The 9,856-nt window shown below is 45.7% G+C and overlaps 1 protein-coding gene and 39 non-coding genes across 44 annotated transcripts in view; 39 read left to right on the top strand and 1 right to left on the bottom strand.

Annotated features, from left to right (window-relative positions):
• cfap54 (cilia and flagella associated 54) overlaps window positions 1-9,856 on the bottom strand; it is a 174,569-nt gene that overhangs the window by 51,718 nt on the left and 112,995 nt on the right. The window lies entirely within an intron of this gene.
• trnar-acg (transfer RNA arginine (anticodon ACG)) lies at window positions 153-225 on the top strand. The gene has a single exon. It is a non-coding gene; the product is annotated as a tRNA-Arg (tRNA).
• Window positions 407-478, top strand: trnah-gug (transfer RNA histidin (anticodon GUG)). The gene has a single exon. It is a non-coding gene; the product is annotated as a tRNA-His (tRNA).
• Window positions 584-656, top strand: trnar-acg (transfer RNA arginine (anticodon ACG)). Its single transcript has one exon. It is a non-coding gene; the product is annotated as a tRNA-Arg (tRNA).
• On the top strand, window positions 838-909 carry trnah-gug (transfer RNA histidin (anticodon GUG)). Its single transcript has one exon. It is a non-coding gene; the product is annotated as a tRNA-His (tRNA).
• trnar-ucg (transfer RNA arginine (anticodon UCG)) lies at window positions 1,015-1,087 on the top strand. Its single transcript has one exon. It is a non-coding gene; the product is annotated as a tRNA-Arg (tRNA).
• On the top strand, window positions 1,471-1,543 carry trnar-acg (transfer RNA arginine (anticodon ACG)). The gene has a single exon. It is a non-coding gene; the product is annotated as a tRNA-Arg (tRNA).
• trnah-gug (transfer RNA histidin (anticodon GUG)) lies at window positions 1,725-1,796 on the top strand. Its single transcript has one exon. It is a non-coding gene; the product is annotated as a tRNA-His (tRNA).
• trnar-acg (transfer RNA arginine (anticodon ACG)) lies at window positions 1,902-1,974 on the top strand. Its single transcript has one exon. It is a non-coding gene; the product is annotated as a tRNA-Arg (tRNA).
• On the top strand, window positions 2,156-2,227 carry trnah-gug (transfer RNA histidin (anticodon GUG)). The gene has a single exon. It is a non-coding gene; the product is annotated as a tRNA-His (tRNA).
• On the top strand, window positions 2,333-2,405 carry trnar-ucg (transfer RNA arginine (anticodon UCG)). Its single transcript has one exon. It is a non-coding gene; the product is annotated as a tRNA-Arg (tRNA).
• Window positions 2,612-2,683, top strand: trnah-gug (transfer RNA histidin (anticodon GUG)). Its single transcript has one exon. It is a non-coding gene; the product is annotated as a tRNA-His (tRNA).
• trnar-acg (transfer RNA arginine (anticodon ACG)) lies at window positions 2,789-2,861 on the top strand. Its single transcript has one exon. It is a non-coding gene; the product is annotated as a tRNA-Arg (tRNA).
• On the top strand, window positions 3,043-3,114 carry trnah-gug (transfer RNA histidin (anticodon GUG)). Its single transcript has one exon. It is a non-coding gene; the product is annotated as a tRNA-His (tRNA).
• trnar-ucg (transfer RNA arginine (anticodon UCG)) lies at window positions 3,220-3,292 on the top strand. Its single transcript has one exon. It is a non-coding gene; the product is annotated as a tRNA-Arg (tRNA).
• trnah-gug (transfer RNA histidin (anticodon GUG)) lies at window positions 3,499-3,570 on the top strand. The gene has a single exon. It is a non-coding gene; the product is annotated as a tRNA-His (tRNA).
• Window positions 3,930-4,001, top strand: trnah-gug (transfer RNA histidin (anticodon GUG)). The gene has a single exon. It is a non-coding gene; the product is annotated as a tRNA-His (tRNA).
• trnar-ucg (transfer RNA arginine (anticodon UCG)) lies at window positions 4,107-4,179 on the top strand. Its single transcript has one exon. It is a non-coding gene; the product is annotated as a tRNA-Arg (tRNA).
• Window positions 4,386-4,457, top strand: trnah-gug (transfer RNA histidin (anticodon GUG)). Its single transcript has one exon. It is a non-coding gene; the product is annotated as a tRNA-His (tRNA).
• Window positions 4,563-4,635, top strand: trnar-acg (transfer RNA arginine (anticodon ACG)). The gene has a single exon. It is a non-coding gene; the product is annotated as a tRNA-Arg (tRNA).
• On the top strand, window positions 4,842-4,913 carry trnah-gug (transfer RNA histidin (anticodon GUG)). The gene has a single exon. It is a non-coding gene; the product is annotated as a tRNA-His (tRNA).
• Window positions 5,019-5,091, top strand: trnar-acg (transfer RNA arginine (anticodon ACG)). Its single transcript has one exon. It is a non-coding gene; the product is annotated as a tRNA-Arg (tRNA).
• trnar-acg (transfer RNA arginine (anticodon ACG)) lies at window positions 5,450-5,522 on the top strand. The gene has a single exon. It is a non-coding gene; the product is annotated as a tRNA-Arg (tRNA).
• On the top strand, window positions 5,881-5,953 carry trnar-ucg (transfer RNA arginine (anticodon UCG)). Its single transcript has one exon. It is a non-coding gene; the product is annotated as a tRNA-Arg (tRNA).
• trnah-gug (transfer RNA histidin (anticodon GUG)) lies at window positions 6,160-6,231 on the top strand. Its single transcript has one exon. It is a non-coding gene; the product is annotated as a tRNA-His (tRNA).
• trnar-acg (transfer RNA arginine (anticodon ACG)) lies at window positions 6,337-6,409 on the top strand. The gene has a single exon. It is a non-coding gene; the product is annotated as a tRNA-Arg (tRNA).
• On the top strand, window positions 6,591-6,662 carry trnah-gug (transfer RNA histidin (anticodon GUG)). Its single transcript has one exon. It is a non-coding gene; the product is annotated as a tRNA-His (tRNA).
• On the top strand, window positions 6,768-6,840 carry trnar-acg (transfer RNA arginine (anticodon ACG)). Its single transcript has one exon. It is a non-coding gene; the product is annotated as a tRNA-Arg (tRNA).
• Window positions 7,022-7,093, top strand: trnah-gug (transfer RNA histidin (anticodon GUG)). Its single transcript has one exon. It is a non-coding gene; the product is annotated as a tRNA-His (tRNA).
• Window positions 7,199-7,271, top strand: trnar-ucg (transfer RNA arginine (anticodon UCG)). Its single transcript has one exon. It is a non-coding gene; the product is annotated as a tRNA-Arg (tRNA).
• trnah-gug (transfer RNA histidin (anticodon GUG)) lies at window positions 7,478-7,549 on the top strand. Its single transcript has one exon. It is a non-coding gene; the product is annotated as a tRNA-His (tRNA).
• Window positions 7,655-7,727, top strand: trnar-acg (transfer RNA arginine (anticodon ACG)). Its single transcript has one exon. It is a non-coding gene; the product is annotated as a tRNA-Arg (tRNA).
• Window positions 8,086-8,158, top strand: trnar-acg (transfer RNA arginine (anticodon ACG)). The gene has a single exon. It is a non-coding gene; the product is annotated as a tRNA-Arg (tRNA).
• trnah-gug (transfer RNA histidin (anticodon GUG)) lies at window positions 8,365-8,436 on the top strand. The gene has a single exon. It is a non-coding gene; the product is annotated as a tRNA-His (tRNA).
• Window positions 8,542-8,614, top strand: trnar-acg (transfer RNA arginine (anticodon ACG)). The gene has a single exon. It is a non-coding gene; the product is annotated as a tRNA-Arg (tRNA).
• trnah-gug (transfer RNA histidin (anticodon GUG)) lies at window positions 8,796-8,867 on the top strand. Its single transcript has one exon. It is a non-coding gene; the product is annotated as a tRNA-His (tRNA).
• On the top strand, window positions 8,973-9,045 carry trnar-ucg (transfer RNA arginine (anticodon UCG)). Its single transcript has one exon. It is a non-coding gene; the product is annotated as a tRNA-Arg (tRNA).
• Window positions 9,252-9,323, top strand: trnah-gug (transfer RNA histidin (anticodon GUG)). Its single transcript has one exon. It is a non-coding gene; the product is annotated as a tRNA-His (tRNA).
• trnar-acg (transfer RNA arginine (anticodon ACG)) lies at window positions 9,429-9,501 on the top strand. The gene has a single exon. It is a non-coding gene; the product is annotated as a tRNA-Arg (tRNA).
• On the top strand, window positions 9,683-9,754 carry trnah-gug (transfer RNA histidin (anticodon GUG)). Its single transcript has one exon. It is a non-coding gene; the product is annotated as a tRNA-His (tRNA).

Below are 9,856 nucleotides of genomic sequence, written 5' to 3'. Positions count from 1 at the left end.
TCTGCGTTGTGGTCGCAGCAACCCTGGTTCGAATCTGGGTCACGGCAGCATCTGCGAGTTGCCAGTCCCTTCAGCTGGACTTTTAACAGTTGGTAACAACGCCCTCTCGTATGAAATGCAGTTACTCTTGGATTCTGCCAAGTTGTCATACAGGGCTAGTGGCGCAATGGATAACGCGTCTGACTACGAATCAGGAGATTCCAGGTTCGACTCCTGGCTAGCTCGGAGCTTCCTTCAACTTCTTGAAAAATTGTTTTCTTTGAAAAAACAGATTGTGGGAAGAACGGAATCGCAGTAGTGGAAAACTACTCGTTACTCACCTCATTTATTTACAAAAGAGGTAATCTTGACGTTCAGATCTACCCATGTGGTATAGGTAAAAAATTTACACTAAGATCATCAAGCAGCCGTGATCGTATAGTGGTCAGTACTCTGCGTTGTGGTCGCAGCAACCCCGGTTCGAATCCGGGTCATGGCAGCATCTGCGAGTTGCCATTCCCTTTAGCTGGACTTTTAACAGTTGGTAACAACGCCCTCTTGTATGAAATGCAGTTACTCTTGGATTCTGCCAAGTTGTCATACAGGGCTAGTGGCGCAATGGATAACGCGTCTGACTACGAATCAGGAGATTCCAGGTTCGACTCCTGGCTAGCTCGGAGCTTCCTTCAACTTCTCGAAAAATTGTTTTCTTTGAAAAAACAGATTGTGGGAAGAACGGAATCGCAGTAGTGGGAAACTACTCGTTACTCACCTCATTTATTTACAAAAGAGGTAAGTGTGACGTTCAGATCTACCCATGTGGTATAGGTAAAAAATTGACACTAAGATCATCAAGCAGCCGTGATCGTATAGTGGTCAGTACTCTGCGTTGTGGTCGCAGCAACCCCGGTTCGAATCCGGGTCACGGCAGCATCTGCGAGTTGCCAGTCCCTTCAGCTGGACTTTTAACAGTTGGTAACAACGCCCTCTCGTATGAAATGCAGTTACTCTTGGATTCTGCCAAGTTGTCATACAGGGCTAGTGGCGCAATGGATAACGCGTCTGACTTCGAATCAGGAGATTCCAGGTTCGACTGCTGGCTAGCTCGGAACCTTCCTTCAACTTCTTTGGAGTGCTCAGGAAATTTCTACTTGCAAATCGTTTTTCTTTGAAAAAACAGATTGTGAGAAGAATGCAATCGCAGTAGTGAAAACTACTCGTTACTCACCTCATTTATTTACAAAAGAGGTAAGTGTGACGTTCAGATCTACCCATGTGGTATAGGTAAAAAATTGACACTAAACTCATCAAGCAGCCGTGATCGTATAGTGGTTAGTACTCTGCGTTGTGGTCGCAGCAACCCCGGTTCGAATCTGGGTCACGGCAGCATCTGCGAGTTGCCAGTCCCTTCAGCTGGACTTTTAACAGTTGGTAACAACGCCCTCTCGTATGAAATGCAGTTACTCTTGGATTCTGCCAAGTTGTCATACAGGGCTAGTGGCGCAATGGATAACGCGTCTGACTACGAATCAGGAGATTCCAGGTTCGACTCCTGGCTAGCTCGGACCTTCCTTCAACTTCTCGAAAAATTGTTTTCTTTGAAAAAACAGATTGTGGGAAGAACGGAATCGCAGTAGTGGAAAACTACTCGTTACTCACCTCATTTATTTACAAAAGAGGTAAGTGTGACGTTCAGATCTACCCATGTGGTATAGGTAAAAAATTGACACTAAGATCATCAAGCAGCCGTGATCGTATAGTGGTCAGTACTCTGCGTTGTGGTCGCAGCAACCCCGGTTCGAATCCGGGTCACGGCAGCATCTGCGAGTTGCCAGTCCCTTCAGCTGGACTTTTAACAGTTGGTAACAACGCCCTCTCGTATGAAATGCAGTTACTCTTGGATTCTGCCAAGTTGTCATACAGGGCTAGTGGCGCAATGGATGACGCGTCTGACTACGAATCAGGAGATTCCAGGTTCGACTCCTGGCTAGCTCGGAGCTTCCTTCAACTTCTCGAAAAATTGTTTTCTTTGAAAAAACAGATTGTGGGAAGAACGGAATCGCAGTAGTGGAAAACTACTCGTTACTCACCTCATTTATTTACAAAAGAGGTAAATGTGACGTTCAGATCTACCCATGTGGTATAGGTAAAAAATTGACACTAAGATCATCAAGCAGCCGTGATCGTATAGTGGTCAGTACTCTGCGTTGTGGTCGCAGCAACCCCGGTTCGAATCCGGGTCACGGCAGCATCTGCGAGTTGCCAGTCCCTTCAGCTGGACTTTTAACAGTTGGTAACAACGCCCTCTCGTATGAAATGCAGTTACTCTTGGATTCTGCCAAGTTGTCATACAGGGCTAGTGGCGCAATGGATAACGCGTCTGACTTCGAATCAGGAGATTCCAGGTTCGACTGCTGGCTAGCTCGGAACCTTCCTTCAACTTCTTTGGAGTGCTCAGGAAATTTCTACTTGCAAATCGTTTTTCTTTGAAAAAACAGATTGTGAGAAGAATGCAATCGCAGTAGTGAAAACTACTCGTTACTCACCTCATTTATTTACAAAAGAGGTAAGTGTGACGTTCAGATCTACCCATGTGGTATAGGTAAAAAATTGACACTAAACTCATCAAGCAGCCGTGATCGTATAGTGGTTAGTACTCTGCGTTGTGGTCGCAGCAACCCCGGTTCGAATCCGGGTCACGGCAGCATCTGCGAGTTGCCAGTCCCTTCAGCTGGACTTTTAACAGTTGGTAACAACGCCCTCTCGTATGAAATGCAGTTACTCTTGGATTCTGCCAAGTTGTCATACAGGGCTAGTGGCGCAATGGATAACGCGTCTGACTACGAATCAGGAGATTCCAGGTTCGACTCCTGGCTAGCTCGGACCTTCCTTCAACTTCTCGAAAAATTGTTTTCTTTGAAAAAACAGATTGTGGGAAGAACGGAATCGCAGTAGTGGAAAACTACTCGTTACTCACCTCATTTATTTACAAAAGAGGTAATCTTGACGTTCAGATCTACCCATGTGGTATAGGTAAAAAATTGACACTAAGATCATCAAGCAGCCGTGATCGTATAGTGGTCAGTACTCTGCGTTGTGGTCGCAGCAACCCCGGTTCGAATCCGGGTCACGGCAGCATCTGCGAGTTGCCAGTCCCTTCAGCTGGACTTTTAACAGTTGGTAACAACGCCCTCTCGTATGAAATGCAGTTACTCTTGGATTCTGCCAAGTTGTCATACAGGGCTAGTGGCGCAATGGATAACGCGTCTGACTTCGAATCAGGAGATTCCAGGTTCGACTGCTGGCTAGCTCGGAACCTTCCTTCAACTTCTTTGGAGTGCTCAGGAAATTTCTACTTGCAAATCGTTTTTCTTTGAAAAAACAGATTGTGAGAAGAATGCAATCGCAGTAGTGAAAACTACTCGTTACTCACCTCATTTATTTACAAAAGAGGTAAGTGTGACGTTCAGATCTACCCATGTGGTATAGGTAAAAAATTGACACTAAACTCATCAAGCAGCCGTGATCGTATAGTGGTTAGTACTCTGCGTTGTGGTCGCAGCAACCCCGGTTCGAATCCGGGTCACGGCAGCATCTGCGAGTTGCCAGTCCCTTCAGCTGGACTTTTAACAGTTGGTAACAACGCCCTCTCGTATGAAATGCAGTTACTCTTGGATTCTGCCAAGTTGTCATAAAGGGGTAGTGGCGCAATGGATAACGCGTCTGACTACGAATCAGGAAATTCCAGGTTCGACTCCTGGCTAGCTCGGAGCTTCCTTCAACTTCTCGAAAAATTGTTTTCTTTGAAAAAACAGATTGTGGGAAGAACGGAATCGCAGTAGTGGAAAACTACTCGTTACTCACCTCATTTATTTACAAAAGAGGTAATCTTGACGTTCAGATCTACCCATGTGGTATAGGTAAAAAATTGACACTAAGATCATCAAGCAGCCGTGATCGTATAGTGGTCAGTACTCTGCGTTGTGGTCGCAGCAACCCCGGTTCGAATCCGGGTCACGGCAGCATCTGCGAGTTGCCAGTCCCTTCAGCTGGACTTTTAACAGTTGGTAACAACGCCCTCTCGTATGAAATGCAGTTACTCTTGGATTCTGCCAAGTTGTCATACAGGGCTAGTGGCGCAATGGATAACGCGTCTGACTTCGAATCAGGAGATTCCAGGTTCGACTGCTGGCTAGCTCGGAACCTTCCTTCAACTTCTTTGGAGTGCTCAGGAAATTTCTACTTGCAAATCGTTTTTCTTTGAAAAAACAGATTGTGAGAAGAATGCAATCGCAGTAGTGAAAACTACTCGTTACTCACCTCATTTATTTACAAAAGAGGTAATCTTGACGTTCAGATCTACCCATGTGGTATAGGTAAAAAATTTACACTAAGATCATCAAGCAGCCGTGATCGTATAGTGGTCAGTACTCTGCGTTGTGGTCGCAGCAACCCCGGTTCGAATCCGGGTCACGGCAGCATCTGCGAGTTGCCCGTCCCTTCAGCTGGACTTTTAACAGTTGGTAACAACGCCCTCTCGTATGAAATGCAGTTACTCTTGGATTCTGCCAAGTTGTCATACAGGGCTAGTGGCGCAATGGATAACGCGTCTGACTACGAATCAGGAGATTCCAGGTTTGACTCCTGGCTAGCTTGGAACCTTCCTTCAACTTCTTTGGAGTGCTCAGGAAATTTCTACTTGCAAATCGTTTTTCTTTAAAAAAACAGATTGTGAGAAGAATGCAATCGCAGTAGTGAAAACTACTCGTTACTCACCTCATTTATTTACAAAAGAGGTAAGTGTGACGTTCAGATCTACCCATGTGGTATAGGTAAAAAATTGACACTAAACTCATCAAGCAGCCGTGATCGTATAGTGGTTAGTACTCTGCGTTGTGGTCGCAGCAACCCCGGTTCGAATCCGGGTCACGGCAGCATCTGCGAGTTGCCAGTCCCTTCAGCTGGACTTTTAACAGTTGGTAACAACGCCCTCTCGTATGAAATGCAGTTACTCTTGGATTCTGCCAAGTTGTCATACAGGGCTAGTGGCGCAATGGATAACGCGTCTGACTACGAATCAGGAGATTCCAGGTTCGACTCCTGGCTAGCTCGGAGCTTCCTTCAACTTCTCGAAAAATTGTTTTCTTTGAAAAAACAGATTGTGGGAAGAACGGAATCGCAGTAGTGGAAAACTACTCGTTACTCACCTCATTTATTTACAAAAGAGGTAATCTTGACGTTCAGATCTACCCATGTGGTATAGGTAAAAAATTGACACTAAGATCATCAAGCAGCCGTGATCGTATAGTGGTCAGTACTCGGCATTGTGGTCGCAGCAACCCCGGTTCGAATCCGGGTCACGGCAGCATCTGCGAGTTGCCAGTCCCTTCAGCTGGACTTTTAACAGTTGGTAACAACGCCCTCTCGTATGAAATGCAGTTACTCTTGGATTCTGCCAAGTTGTCATACAGGGCTAGTGGCGCAATGGATAACGCGTCTGACTACGAATCAGGAGATTCCAGGTTTGACTCCTGGCTAGCTCGGAGCTTCCTTCAACTTCTTGAAAAATTGTTTTCTTTGAAAAAACAGATTGTGGGAAGAACGGAATCGCAGTAGTGGAAAACTACTCGTTACTCACCTCATTTATTTACAAAAGACGTAAGTGTGACGTTCAGATCTACCCATGTGGTATAGGTAAAAAATTGACACTAAGATCATCAAGCAGCCGTGATCGTATAGTGGTCAGTACTCTGCGTTGTGGTCGCAGCAACCCCGGTTCGAAATCGGGTCACGGCAGCATCTGCGAGTTGCCAGTCCCTTCAGCTGGACTTTTAACAGTTGGTAACAACGCCCTCTCGTATGAAATGCAGTTACTCTTGGATTCTGCCAAGTTGTCATACAGGGCTAGTGGCGCAATGGATAACGCGTCTGACTTCGAATCAGGAGATTCCAGGTTCGACTCCTGGCTAGCTCGGAACCTTCCTTCAACTTCTTTGGAGTGCTCAGGAAATTTCTACTTGCAAATCGTTTTTCTTTGAAAAAACAGATTGTGAGAAGAATGCAATCGCAGTAGTGAAAACTACTCGTTACTCACCTCATTTATTTAAAAAAGAGGTAAGTGTGACGTTCAGATCTACCCATGTGGTATAGGTAAAAAATTGACACTAAACTCATCAAGCAGCCGTGATCGTATAGTGGTTAGTACTCTGCGTTGTGGTCGCAGCAACCCCGGTTCGAATCCGGGTCACGGCAGCATCTGCGAGTTGCCAGTCCCTTCAGCTGGACTTTTAACAGTTGGTAACAACGCCCTCTCGTATGAAATGCAGTTACTCTTGGATTCTGCCAAGTTGTCATAAAGGGGTAGTGGCGCAATGGATAACGCGTCTGACTACGAATCAGGAGATTCCAGGTTCGACTCCTGGCTAGCTCGGAGCTTCCTTCAACTTCTCGAAAAATTGTTTTCTTTGAAAAAACAGATTGTGGGAAGAACGGAATCGCAGTAGTGGAAAACTACTCGTTACTCACCTCATTTATTTACAAAAGAGGTAATCTTGACGTTCAGATCTACCCATGTGGTATAGGTAAAAAATTGACACTAAGATCATCAAGCAGCCGTGATCGTATAGTGGTCAGTACTCTGCGTTGTGGTCGCAGCAACCCCGGTTCGAATCCGGGTCACGGCAGCATCTGCGAGTTGCCAGTCCCTTCAGCTGGACTTTTAACAGTTGGTAACAACGCCCTCTCGTATGAAATGCAGTTACTCTTGGATTCTGCCAAGTTGTCATACAGGGCTAGTGGCGCAATGGATAACGCGTCTGACTACGAATCAGGAGATTCCAGGTTCGACTCCTGGCTAGCTTGGAGCTTCCTTCAACTTCTCGAAAAATTGTTTTCTTTGAAAAAACAGATTGTGGGAAGAACGGAATCGCAGTAGTGGAAAACTACTCGTTACTCACCTCATTTATTTACAAAAGAGGTAATCTTGACGTTCAGATCTACCCATGTGGTATAGGTAAAAAATTGACACTAAGATCATCAAGCAGCCGTGATCGTATAGTGGTCAGTACTCTGCGTTGTGGTCGCAGCAACCCCGGTTCGAATCCGGGTCACGGCAGCATCTGCGAGTTGCCAGTCCCTTCAGCTGGACTTTTAACAGTTGGTAACAACGCCCTCTCGTATGAAATGCAGTTACTCTTGGATTCTGCCAAGTTGTCATACAGGGCTAGTGGCGCAATGGATAACGCGTCTGACTTCGAATCAGGAGATTCCAGGTTCGACTCCTGGCTAGCTCGGAACCTTCCTTCAACTTCTTTGGAGTGCTCAGGAAATTTCTACTTGCAAATCGTTTTTCTTTGAAAAAACAGATTGTGAGAAGAATGCAATCGCAGTAGTGAAAACTACTCCTTACTCACCTCATTTATTTACAAAAGAGGTAAGTGTGACGTTCAGATCTACCCATGTGGTATAGGTAAAAAATTGACACTAAACTCATCAAGCAGCCGTGATCGTATAGTGGTTAGTACTCTGCGTTGTGGTCGCAGCAACCCCGGTTCGAATCCGGGTCACGGCAGCATCTGCGAGTTGCCAGTCCCTTCAGCTGGACTTTTAACAGTTGGTAACAACGCCCTCTCGTATGAAATGCAGTTACTCTTGGATTCTGCCAAGTTGTCATACAGGGCTAGTGGCGCAATGGATAACGCGTCTGACTACGAATCAGGAGATTCCAGGTTCGACTCCTGGCTAGCTCGGAGCTTCCTTCAACTTCTCGAAAAATTGTTTTCTTTGAAAAAACAGATTGTGGGAAGAACGGAATCGCAGTAGTGGAAAACTACTCGTTACTCACCTCATTTATTTACAAAAGAGGTAATCTTGACGTTCAGATCTACCCATGTGGTATAGGTAAAAAATTGACACTAAGATCATCAAGCAGCCGTGATCGTATAGTGGTCAGTACTCTGCATTGTGGTCGCAGCAACCCCGGTTCGAATCCGGGTCACGGCAGCATCTGCGAGTTGCCAGTCCCTTCAGCTGGACTTTTAACAGTTGGTAACAACGCCCTCTCGTATGAAATGCAGTTACTCTTGGATTCTGCCAAGTTGTCATACAGGGCTAGTGGCGCAATGGATAACGCGTCTGACTACGAATCAGGAGATTCCAGGTTCGACTCCTGGCTAGCTCGGAACCTTCCTTCAACTTCTTTGGAGTGCTCAGGAAATTTCTACTTGCAAATCGTTTTTCTTTGAAAAAACAGATTGTGAGAAGAATGCAATCGCAGTAGTGAAAACTACTCGTTACTCACCTCATTTATTTACAAAAGAGGTAAGTGTGACGTTCAGATCTACCCATGTGGTATAGGTAAAAAATTGACACTAAACTCATCAAGCAGCCGTGATCGTATAGTGGTTAGTACTCTGCGTTGTGGTCGCAGCAACCCCGGTTCGAATCCGGGTCACGGCAGCATCTGCGAGTTGCCAGTCCCTTCAGCTGGACTTTTAACAGTTGGTAACAACGCCCTCTCGTATGAAATGCAGTTACTCTTGGATTCTGCCAAGTTGTCATACAGGGCTAGTGGCGCAATGGATAACGCGTCTGACTACGAATCAGGAGATTCCAGGTTTGACTCCTGGCTAGCTCGGAGCTTCCTTCAACTTCTTGAAAAATTGTTTTCTTTGAAAAAACAGATTGTGGGAAGAACGGAATCGCAGTAGTGGAAAACTACTCGTTACTCACCTCATTTATTTACAAAAGAGGTAAGTGTGACGTTCAGATCTACCCATGTGGTATAGGTAAAAAATTGACACTAAGATCATCAAGCAGCCGTGATCGTATAGTGGTCAGTACTCTGCGTTGTGGTCGCAGCAACCCCGGTTTGAATCCGGGTCACGGCAGCATCTGCGAGTTGCCAGTCCCTTCAGCTGGACTTTTAACAGTTGGTAACAACGCCCTCTCGTATGAAATGCAGTTACTCTTGGATTCTGCCAAGTTGTCATACAGGGCTAGTGGCGCAATGGATAACGCGTCTGACTTCGAATCAGGAGATTCCAGGTTCGACTCCTGGCTAGCTCGGAACCTTCCTTCAACTTCTTTGGAGTGCTCAGGAAATTTCTACTTGCAAATCGTTTTTCTTTGAAAAAACAGATTGTGAGAAGAATGCAATCGCAGTAGTGAAAACTACTCGTTACTCACCTCATTTATTTACAAAAGAGGTAAGTGTGACGTTCAGATCTACCCATGTGGTATAGGTAAAAAATTGACACTAAACTCATCAAGCAGCCGTGATCGTATAGTGGTTAGTACTCTGCGTTGTGGTCGCAGCAACCCCGGTTCGAATCCGGGTCACGGCAGCATCTGCGAGTTGCCAGTCCCTTCAGCTGGACTTTTAACAGTTGGTAACAACGCCCTCTCGTATGAAATGCAGTTACTCTTGGATTCTGCCAACTTGTCATACAGGGCTAGTGGCGCAATGGATAACGCGTCTGACTACGAATCAGGAGATTCCAGGTTCGACTCCTGGCTAGCTTGGAGCTTCCTTCAACTTCTCGAAAAATTGTTTTCTTTGAAAAAACAGATTGTGGGAAGAACGGAATCGCAGTAGTGGAAAACTACTCGTTACTCACCTCATTTATTTACAAAAGAGGTAATCTTGACGTTCAGATCTACCCATGTGGTATAGGTAAAAAATTGACACTAAGATCATCAAGCAGCCGTGATCGTATAGTGGTCAGTACTCTGCGTTGTGGTCGCAGCAACCCCGGTTCGAATCCGGGTCACGGCAGCATCTGCGAGTTGCCAGTCCCTTCAGCTGGACTTTTAACAGTTGGTAACAACGCCCTCTCGTATGAAATGCAGTTACTCTTGGATTCTGCCAAGTTGTCAT

This window comes from Gasterosteus aculeatus, chromosome 7, assembly GCF_964276395.1.
Source record: "Gasterosteus aculeatus chromosome 7, fGasAcu3.hap1.1, whole genome shotgun sequence".
Classification (NCBI taxonomy): Eukaryota; Metazoa; Chordata; class Actinopteri; order Perciformes; family Gasterosteidae; genus Gasterosteus; species Gasterosteus aculeatus.
The sequence above is the reverse complement of the archived record's forward strand: the minus strand, read 5'-3'. Positions and strand labels throughout refer to the sequence as shown.